The sequence below is a fragment of the Herpailurus yagouaroundi genome, unplaced genomic scaffold (assembly GCF_014898765.1).
Source record: "Herpailurus yagouaroundi ecotype Mexico unplaced genomic scaffold, PumYag 29, whole genome shotgun sequence".
Classification (NCBI taxonomy): domain Eukaryota; kingdom Metazoa; phylum Chordata; class Mammalia; order Carnivora; family Felidae; genus Herpailurus; species Herpailurus yagouaroundi.
The window spans coordinates 78934108-78944951 of NW_024412377.1; the positions used below are offsets into that span (position 1 = coordinate 78934108).

Sequence of the window (10844 nt, forward strand, 5' to 3'; positions counted from 1 at the left end):
TCACCAACCTGGACACATGGTGTGAGTCATACTGTGAAGGACCACACATGCCAGAGTGGGGAGTCCATTTTCAAGATTTGGAAGGGGCAAACCAGGAAGGTAAATTGTTTCATGGAATCAAGTGGGAAAGCCATGTGATTATTATAGGAGCCCAGCTTAAAAATCATGAGAGCCCAGTTACAAGAGACCAGTCAGGCTCCAGTGGAGACTTGCATTTATATCACTTTGCAACTGACTACAAAGGGGGCTGAGGAGATGGAGGATTCAAGGAGAAATTCAAATTTCATTAAGTCATATAGCTGAGAATCAAGGGGCCTAAGTGGTGACCAGAAAGCCGAAGACAGGAGATGCCAGAGTTGGTAAGGGAAGGGGAGAAGAATCAGAGTTCCAAAACCACAATTCTCCTTCTACAATATGCCTGAGGCCTATTTATATATGCAAAACGTTCAAGGAAAGAGAACTTGATGTAACTTAATGGAGTCATCTGTACACAGTGATTGAAAAAAAATATTGCCAAGCATAAAGAAAATATAGAATTAAAAATTCCATTTTAAAAAGCATAACAGACAATGCAATATATTTATGATAGTTTAACTTAACTTGATTATAGAAAGCTGTACAAATGAAACTAACCTTAATAAGCTCTTATAGACTTGGATTTCAATCACTGTCCTCATTCTTATCAATGTCAGAGAATTCCAAGAGAATCAGTTTAATGAGCATGCACACATGGCTCTCAATTCCTCGTAGAGAAGAACCTATAGAAACTAAATATTTCAGTTCATTTCAAATAGTGTACTTCAGATTTTCCTCCCTTGGTTGCTGGGGATTTGCTACTGAGGTTTTAATTCTCACAGCTAATGTGATGTTCTTTATACACTGATTTTCCTCTGTTCTTCTTTCCCTCTACCGTAGGCCTTTCACAATAGGTATGTCAATCAAGCTACACAAACAATTCTAATTTAAGAAGCAAATGTATCACGTTAAGGATAACAGAGAAGTCACAGAATTGAATAAATACCCAGTGAACAGGCCCAGGAAATAAGTGGGAACAAAGAAGAGTGGTGACTAGGCAGCAGCAAACACTCCAGTTCTTACCAAAGGAAGAGTCAGACTAGGATCCTGCCCCAGCACCACTGTTGTGGGAACTCTCCTCTGCTGCGAAACTCTTCCATGGCTCTGCATCAATCCACCAGGATCCAGGTCCTCAACAAGAGTGGATACAAGGTCACAGGAGGGGCACCTGTCCAACCATACTTCCTAGCATCAAAAAAGAGGTTGGACTCCTATTTTGCCATCTGTTTCTCCTGGGCTAATCTCCATGTTAAAATGTTGGTTCTGAACCTTTCTTCAATGTCTAAGTAAGCATCCACTTCTTTCCTAGCTAAAAAAAACAGTTTAGAGATTTGCGACTGACAGTACAAAGGAAGTTAGACACATACTGTGTACATATTAGTCTCTAAATTACAGGAAGGTAAGTTTGCTTTGCCTGTCTTAGTAGATATTTTATACAGGATATTATTTGTGTGTGTGTGTGTGTGTGTGTCTATAGACAAAAAATGTGTATACAGATATAAGTATTGACATATGACTTGATCAACTACTTAGTCCAGTCATTTCAAGCAGAAAAGCTTAGCATGACAAAATTAAACATCAAAATCTTAGTTTTAGTATTTATAATGTAAGATGAATTAGGCATGGACAAAAGTAAGCAAAGTAATTCTTTTGATTAAGCAAGGAACAATCACTGAAGTATTACTTAGCCCCAAATTAATTCTATTCTACAGTCAAGGTGGTTTACATAAATTCCCACCACTGCTGAAAAGATGGGGATGGCATTCACTCTTAGGCACATGCAGCAGGCATATTTCATAAAATGGACAACAGGGAAGAATCTCAACCCACTAGGTCATAGCTTTGCAAAGATCTTCAGAGTATTTACAAGAAAGGTATTAGTAGAGCCAAAGAAATTACACTTTCCAGTTATACAGAGTACTTATTTACACCACTATCTAAGAGTTAAGGAAAATAATAATAAATATATGATGGTCTAAAATGGGAAAACACTAGTGTAAACAGAATTAAGCTGATTTCTTCAGAGTATGACATTCTATAGCCTTTAACATGGTAATGTGAATTATAGATATCCTAAGGTAAGATAAAATAGCTTATAGTTTCCAAACCTAACAGAGGGATCCTGATGTTCTATTGAACAAAGTTGCAAAGTGTTGGTCTATACTTTGAAGTGAAAAGTTTGGGAAATTGCACATGTTCAGAACTGTATGCAACTAGCATGTCAACTTTTATAAAAGAAATTTAATATTTCAGAATAACCCCTCTCAGGATTAAATGAAGACATAATACAAGAAACACTGCAGGACCAAACGATAAAAGAAGAGTCTTCATACTATCTATACAGAATAAGGACATACACTAATATGAAGTTCTCTAGTAAATAAGAATTAAAAGACAAAAAACATACCAGGCAAAAATCTGTACATATGGCTTGATCTCGGTGTGTCTGTATGAATAAATATTTTCCTGTATTGTAAACAAAAAGTGGATGCATCTGTAATAGTGTATGTTTATACATTTTTTTTTAATTACATGGGGATGTAGCTCAACAGTAGAGCACATACTTTGCATGTATGAGGCCCCAGGTTTGATCCCTGGCATCTCCACTTTATAGAAGCTTCAATTCACTAGGGCACTGGGCAAGTCAGTCAGTTAAGCATCTGATTCTTGATCTCAGCTCAAGACATGATTTCAAGGTTTGTGAGTTTAGTCCCACATCATGCTCTGTGCTGACAGCATGGAGCCTGGTTAGGATTCTCTCTCTTCCCTTCCCCGACTTATGTGTTCTCTCTCTCTCTCTCTCTCTCTCTCTCTCTCTCTCTCTCTCTCTCAAAATAAATAAATAAACTAAAAAAAATAAAACATAGTAAATAGAGATAGCTATTGCCTCACTTGACCACAACTAAGTGTATCAACAAAAATTAAAATGGCAATGAATTTCTGTATGAGAGATAAGGGCCACCAATCATGGGAGGATTTTAGATCAACCCTTTTGTATTTAGATAAAGCACATGTTAGGGGTGCCTGGGTGGCTCAGTCGGTTGGGCATCCAACTTCGGCCCAGGTCATGACCTTACAGTTCGTGGGTTGGAGCCCCGCATCGGGCTCTGTGCTGATAGCTCAGAGCCTAAAGCCTGCTTTGTATTCTGTGTCACCCTCTCTCTCTCTCTGCCCCTTCCCTACTCATACTCTGTCTCTCTCTGCCTCTCAAAAATAAACACTGAAAAAAAAAAATTTAATCACATGTTACAGTAGTAACTAACATGGAAAGAAAAAAACAATGACCCAAGTGAATTTTGAATAATCAAAATGAAAATCCAAAGGTTTTGGGCAAAAATTTTCATATTTTAACAAGAAGGATTTTTTTAAACAATGTAAATATTGCTAATTCAATCAAAATTTATGAAATATGAAAATGGTGTTTTTATCTTTCATTTTAATGTGAAACAAAAATGTCTTGATATGTGTTTGAACATATTTTATATTTTACTGTGACAATAATTCCTCAACAACAAGAGTATGTTTGAATTCTTTTGTAGCATACAGAATATATTTTGACCAAGAAAGTTCAATTGATAGACATCTAAAGATTATAAAATTAATTCACCATTAAAAATAAAGCCACCTTCTGGGGCACCTGGGTGACTCAGTCAGCTAAGCATCCGACTTTGGCTCAGGTCATGATCTCATGGTTCCTGGGTTCAGGCCCTATGTCGGGCTCTGTGCTGACAGCTAGGATCCTTGAGCCTGCTTTGGATTCTCTATCTCCCCCTCTCTCTGCCTCTCCCCCACTCAAGCTCTGTCTCTCAAAAATAAATAAGTGTTAAAAAAATTTTTTTAAGGAAAATAAGGTCATCTTATTTTATATACATTTTTTCTACATAGTTCTTCAGCCATGATAATAAAAGGAAAAACCAGTACAGCAATGAAGAAAACAAATTTCAAATAGCAGCAATGTAAAAGGATTTGATAGAGAAAGTTAAGTTTCAGTAATATAAATAATTTGGCCATAATTGGATTAAGTAAATGGGAAAAATATGGTATATATAATTCTCTTAACAGTATTTATTTTAAAAGTTTAACCAGTGACTGAACCCAAAGGACTTTTATCTGTGAAAAGACATGATTGCAAATACAGCCATTTATATAACCACAGAGGATGAAAGATATGAAAAGGAAATTAAATTTTCAATAAAGCAATTGCCAACCACTTTGCCATTTAAAATACAATGAACTAGCAGATGCACAATATATTTTTTATTTCATATTTGACCTTCAAGAGTCATACTATTTGTTGATAAGACACTACATATGAAACTAAACAACACTGGTATTAATTGCTATAAATCAAATTTTATGAATAAGCAATGTGGTCAGTCCTATTGGTTTTCCTGACCACATTATTATTTTTACTTGTATGTTACAATATATTACACTTTAAACAGATAATAAAAATATTGGTAATATACACATAGAAGTCTGAGTTATAAAATCAACATATTTAGAAAGAAAATAACATTGAAATTCTAATTTTATTAGAATGCCTTGTTGTCTTGTCTCTCAATATTAGGAATCTGAATATTATTCCAACTTGAAGGAAATTACCACTACTTTAACAGAACATCTCTCATCATTAACTCTGTACAATATTTTATGGTAAAGCATTTTCTTAATTATTTAACGAGCACATCTAGGTATCATTTTCTATGGGCCAGTTGTTTGATATTTGCACCTTATTTGATATTTGTAACAACCTTCTAAGAAAGATATTTTATCCTAATTTATACATGAAAAAAAAAAAAAAACTAGACACAAAAAGTTTATAAAAGTCACACAGCTAACAGATGGCAATCCCAGAAACTGACCTGGGTAATCAAGTTCAAGACTAAATTTTTAAGTCTTATGCTTTGTTGCCTTTCAATTCTCAGAGTAAGTTCATAATCCATTCATGATTTTAGGGTTTGAAACTAAATATAATCTTATTTCTAAAGACAATTCACCTGTACAAAAGGTACCATCACTTTTAAATTAGGAGAAGTATATGTTAAATCTTAAAATGCATATCACAGTCAACATTTTAAGTCTTAACATATACAGAGTCTGTTTATTATGATGAAATATGTATGTGAATTAGAAATATGAACTCATGTTAACAGATTCCTAGTTCAGAGGGGGTAGAAAGGCTGAACCATATATAAATATTGAGTGACCTTAATCAAGTTGTATATTACCATAAAACTCATTTCCTTATCTATAAATGGATATTTTAAAATTATAAGCTATACAGGTAAGATTATGCTACTGAGACAATAAATATATGGTTGAGTCAGTTTTTGTTTTCAAATCATCTATATATCACCTAATATCAATACCAAAGAGATTCTTCAGTTTTGACTTGTCCAAATCCAGTATCATTAACCTGGTGACTATAAAAACAGGTACTTTCATTTCATCAGCTTTTATTTTCCTTGAAACGATGATTGGCATCTAGAAGGAATACTTTTAAAAGACAATACTTGTAAGTAAAAGACATTTCCTCTCCATCATTTCCATAATGCTCTTGTCCTGCCTTGTCCTCCAGAGGGTAATTGCAGAAGCATAGGCTGGCCTAAGAGAATTAGGGCCAATCCATGGAGGAATAAGATCAAGCCAGAGAGATGAGAAAAGGTAGTGACTGTTCATATCATACCTAAGGAGGATGGAGAACACCAGTTTTAAAGCAAAAAACAAAACCTTGGGGGAAGCCAAATCAAGTAGACAGAAGCCTAACAGAGCAGATAAAAAACAAGAAAGCTTGAAGACATTTTGTAGAAATGTGAAGTGCAGGAAGATTAGGTTAAATCTAACAATTTGTCTTCACAGTATTCCCTTTGAACATGTCTGCTAAATTCAAAGACTTTAAAAGAGAGCTGCTGACAAATCCACAATGGATCTTCCTAACTTTCATGGTAGAAGTAGAGTTCTTTAAGGCTTTCCTTGTGTCCATTTGCCTTTTTCTGAGACATGCTTAGGAACATGGAGGTGGGATAGTGTTACGTAGTGGGCACTGATGTTTCCAGGCTCTATTGGCCCATACTTTCAGATACTGTGAAATGCTGTAACTGGATTGGCAGCTTGTCAAATCAAAACAGACTTGAACGCTTGACCTGGTTCTTTTCCCTAAGTAGTCCAAACAGGTTAGAAGTTGTAGGCACAGATTAAAGTCCTGCAAGTTATATTCAGGATAGACTAGTAGAACACATGGCTAATGATGTACACAGGTTTAAAGAAGAAGGAAAAAGAGGCAGAGAGACTAGGAAGAAAGCAGAGGAGTATTGTATGTTAGACTGTAATATGATATTTATATGGAAATTTATAAACCAGAAAATAACATTTTGGTGGACATAAGAGAACATAAATATGTATTTTTATGGTAGTGTATGTATTTCTCAGATATGAGTAATCTAAGATTTATGTCTTAAAAAGTATTTCTGGAACCATTAGAGTCCTAAGAACAATAGTTTTCTCTTTGCTGGAAATATGTTCCTTTAAATTTCCTGCCACTTGGCTCTTCTACCTCTACCTGTGCTTACGTCAAAATTGTCATCATTGCAACTCATGCAATCAAAGTCAGACATTCTACATGCCTATCCAAATATGTACCTTAAATTTCTTAATTTTATTCATTAATGCACTTATTAAAGTTTTTAGGTGCTTACTTTAATGGGTATGATGATTGACACTGGAGATTCATTTTCCATTCATATTTCCATTGTTATAATTCATTACCTCATTTTTCAACTAAATCTTAGTGGTAACAGCTGTGTTCTGCCTGATTCTTACTATGCCCTTTTCAATCGTGTCTCTTTATTATTCCTAGAATGAGTTTTATAATACACAAACCTGATTATGTCAAGTCCCTGACATAACTCAAACTTTTTAACATGACATAGAAAACCTATCATGATATATTCTCTGCTTCCCTTTGCAGTCTCATCTCTTGCTACTCTTCAATTACATCCAACCTTCATTTCCTCATCTAATTGCATCCCAGAGCATTTCTTAACATTGAACTAAAGTTCACCCTGCATTGTCTCTTCCATAAATTCCCATCCATAACACTTTATATTTTCAGACTCATTTCAAGTGACCCCTCCTCTGGGAAGGTACTCAAAGCTGTCTATAACCAATCACTCCCAGAAAGAGTGGTATAGAAACTCTTTGAATAAGTTTTCAAAAACACTAATACACACCTTTAGCCTAAATTTTGTCACATAGTATAATTACTATCTGTTTATTACCTGTCTCCACCCACACATTAAGCTAAAACCTTTTGGTGGCAAGATGTGTATCTCAGTGATGTTTACCATATATAGTAAATCTTTCAAAAAATTTAATGAAGGAATACATAGAAGAGTATCTCATCTGGATAAATATAAAACATCTGAAAAAGTTGACAGGTTGAAAATTATATCTGACAAGGTAGAAAGGGAAAATAAGAAAGATCTCGAAAGTTCTCATCACAAAAAATAAATGGTAATTATGTGAAGTAATAGAGGTGTTAGCTGACACTTCAGGAGTGATCATATTGCAATATATAAATATATCAAATCAACACTTTGTACACTTTAAAGTCATACAGTGTTATATGTCAATTATATCTCAATTTCAAAACAAAATACTAAATAAATTAAGCTACCTTTCTTGGCATAACATGAATATAAAGACAAGTTCCAATTGGGGGAGAAATATCACAAGAACCTTTTGTGAAAGACAACTTGGTGTCTTATAGTATATGACAGCAAAATGGCTAATATGGGCAAAGTCTGCATGTGAAAGTGAAAACATAGTTAGGAAATTCTCTGAAACAAAGTCTTGACTAGTAGTCATGACTAATCACACCTAATAAAGCATGACAAATGTGTCTAAAGAAATAGATGAGGCTGCACAAAACGCTCTGTGGAAATGTTATGTATAAAAAGAGATAACCTCAAAAAATAAGAGAAAAATAAGAGCATTGTGATATGCATAATTTTTTGTAAAACTCCTCAGCATAGACAGTGGATATGAGTGTTTGTGTGTGTGTGTTTCCAGAGCTTCAATACATATTCATGGGACATTTAGTAAACATAACTGGAAATATATACTCTAAAGGTATATATCACTTTAAAGATTAACAAGTGCTTTGACTAACTTTATGAGAATTTTTATTAATTAGCATAATGTGTATTAGTAATGGGGTTTATTGGTAAAATTAGTTTTTCAAGATTTATTGAGAAAAAGATTTGTTCTAGAAAAAAGAAATGGTGTGAAACTTCACTAGAGGTTTTCTTCACTAGATGTGTAAAACAAAATCTGATAAGTATATACACATATATGTTTACATTGACATTAAAAGGTTTAATATGCATACATGCAGATATAGACATAGATATATATGGAAACACACACACACACACACACACATACACTGTATTTAGATTTCATTAGTTTTTGCCTACTGTACTTTTTCTGTTCCAGGGTTCCACCCAAGATACCATATGACATTTAGTTGTCATGCATCCTTAAGCTTTTTTGTGCCATGACAATTTCCTACCTTTTTTTATCTGGTTTTGATGATTTTGACAGCTTTGAATCCTGGCTAAGTATTTTGTAGATGCCTTTCAATTATGTTTGGATGATGTTTTCTCATGATTAGAGAGAAGTTATAGGTTTCAGGATAGAAGACCACATATATGAAGTACCATTTTCAACACATATCAAGGACCTATGCTATCAGTATATTTATCACTAATGATGTTAATCTTGATCACCTGGCTAAATTAGTGTTTTCTAGATTTTCCACCATAAAGTTAATTTTTCCCCTTTCTATACTATACTGTTTGGAAGAAAGTCAATAAATATACTCACAAATAAGGAGTTGAAAGTTGTGTGTCATCATCTTTGGAAAAGGAATATATCTACATAAATTATTTGGAATTTTTATGTATGAGAAAGATGTTTCTTCTTTCTCATCTGTTTACTTAATATAATCAGTTATTTATATCACTATGGACTCATGCATATTTATTATATAATTTGAATTATAATCTATTATATAGAATTATATCTATTATAATCTATCTACCTTTTGTTGTTGTTGTTACTCAAATTGTTCAAGTTTTAGCTATTGGGAGTTCTTCCCGTTGGCTCTCTTCCATCTCTTTAATATACCACATTGCTTTATTTGTTGAGTACTTCCTTACTTTCTAACTGTAAAAGATGCTCCAAGCTTATTTTATGTATTTCCTGCCCAAGTCTTAGAACCAGCCGTTTTATCTACAGAGCATTGTTTTCTTTCATTGGAGAATGACACCAGAAACAAAGATATGATCAAGTAGTCTCACTGCCACTGGAGGATCATTGCTTTTAGACCCCCTAAGTGGACAGAGCTAGGAAATATGTATATAAATACCACCCTGTGGAATATGGACATGCTTGTAATTTATATATCTACCAAGCATAAGTTAAACATTCATTCATATTAGTGTCTTCAATGCTAATTCAGCGCCATATAAGTCATTTTACCCTCCTGCCTCGCTTATTTGAAACCTCCCTGACAGTGTGAGAAACCTAGTTAGCACCATTTACCATCCATTTACTTAATCCTCGAATTTTAAATACACCTATATCCTTACACTAATTCAGAGGGTCACTGTCCGAGTCTATAAAGACAAATCCTACTACTAAAATTATGTTAAATTTGTCTTAGGTCTATAGGCCAGATGCTATTTGAGTCCTAAAAAGGATTGATCATCGGAAGTCATCCAGGTCACATAAGTCATTTAATTTTGTCTATTTGCTAGTTAACAGCAGAATGTGTGTCAGAGTTTAATCTGGGTTGAAGGGATGACAATAGCCTCTTCTATGTCTAATTATTGAAATTTAGTCATATCTACCCCCAAAAGAATTTACTAACTGTGCCTGTCTAAACTGCCCATGTCAGTTTTCAATACAATGTATATTCAAGAAGAAATTTAAAAGTCAGCCTAGATTTTTAAGCATATCACTAGTATCAAGGATGATTTCTGAATAAGTTAGAATTGTGATTAATAATTGTGGCAATACAAAGAAAAATTTTAGTTTAATTAAGGCAAAAGAGGAGGACAGTACAGAACTATACTTCCTGACCTGATACTGCACAAGAGTGGATTTGTGCATGTATTCTTTTCCTTCCAGAGCACAGCCCATTTATGACTACCGCAATAATAATGGATGACACCGTTGTATTTTTCCTCTTGCTATATTGCTTTTATCTTTTCTTTCAGAGAGGATAACCTTTAGACATGAATAGACATGAAAGAGGAAAACAAAGATCAAGATGTTGAACAGGGGCTCCTGGGTGGCTCAGTTGGTTAATCAACTGGACTTCAGCCTAAGTCATGATCTCACAGCTCGGGAGCTTGAGCCCCACATAGGGCTCTGGGCTGGCAGCTCAGACTCTGGAGTCTGCTTGGGATTCTGTATGTGTCTCTCTCTCTGCCCCTACCCTGCTCATGCTCTATCTGTCTCTCTCTCTCTGTCTCTCTCTCTCTGTCTCAAAAATAAATAAACATTAAAAAATATGTCGAATAATATAAGGAGTATACCTACGCTTTGCCAATGAGATCAAGCCTCTTGGTCTAAATTAACTACATTCTGGAGTACCAAATATAACTTCAAAAAAGATTCCTCAAATATCAACAGCCATCTTGGTGCAGCAGTGAAAATGTGCTTTACAAATGTTCAATAAAGAGTAAGTGTGTTGTGCT

The 10844-nt window shown here is 34.4% G+C and overlaps 1 non-coding gene across 1 annotated transcript; it reads left to right on the forward strand.

The window, feature by feature from the left end:
* The first annotated feature begins 2609 nt into the window (after positions 1-2609).
* Positions 2610-2681, forward strand: TRNAA-UGC (transfer RNA alanine (anticodon UGC)). Its single transcript has one exon. It is a non-coding gene; the product is annotated as a tRNA-Ala (tRNA).
* The last annotated feature ends 8163 nt before the right edge of the window (positions 2682-10844 follow it).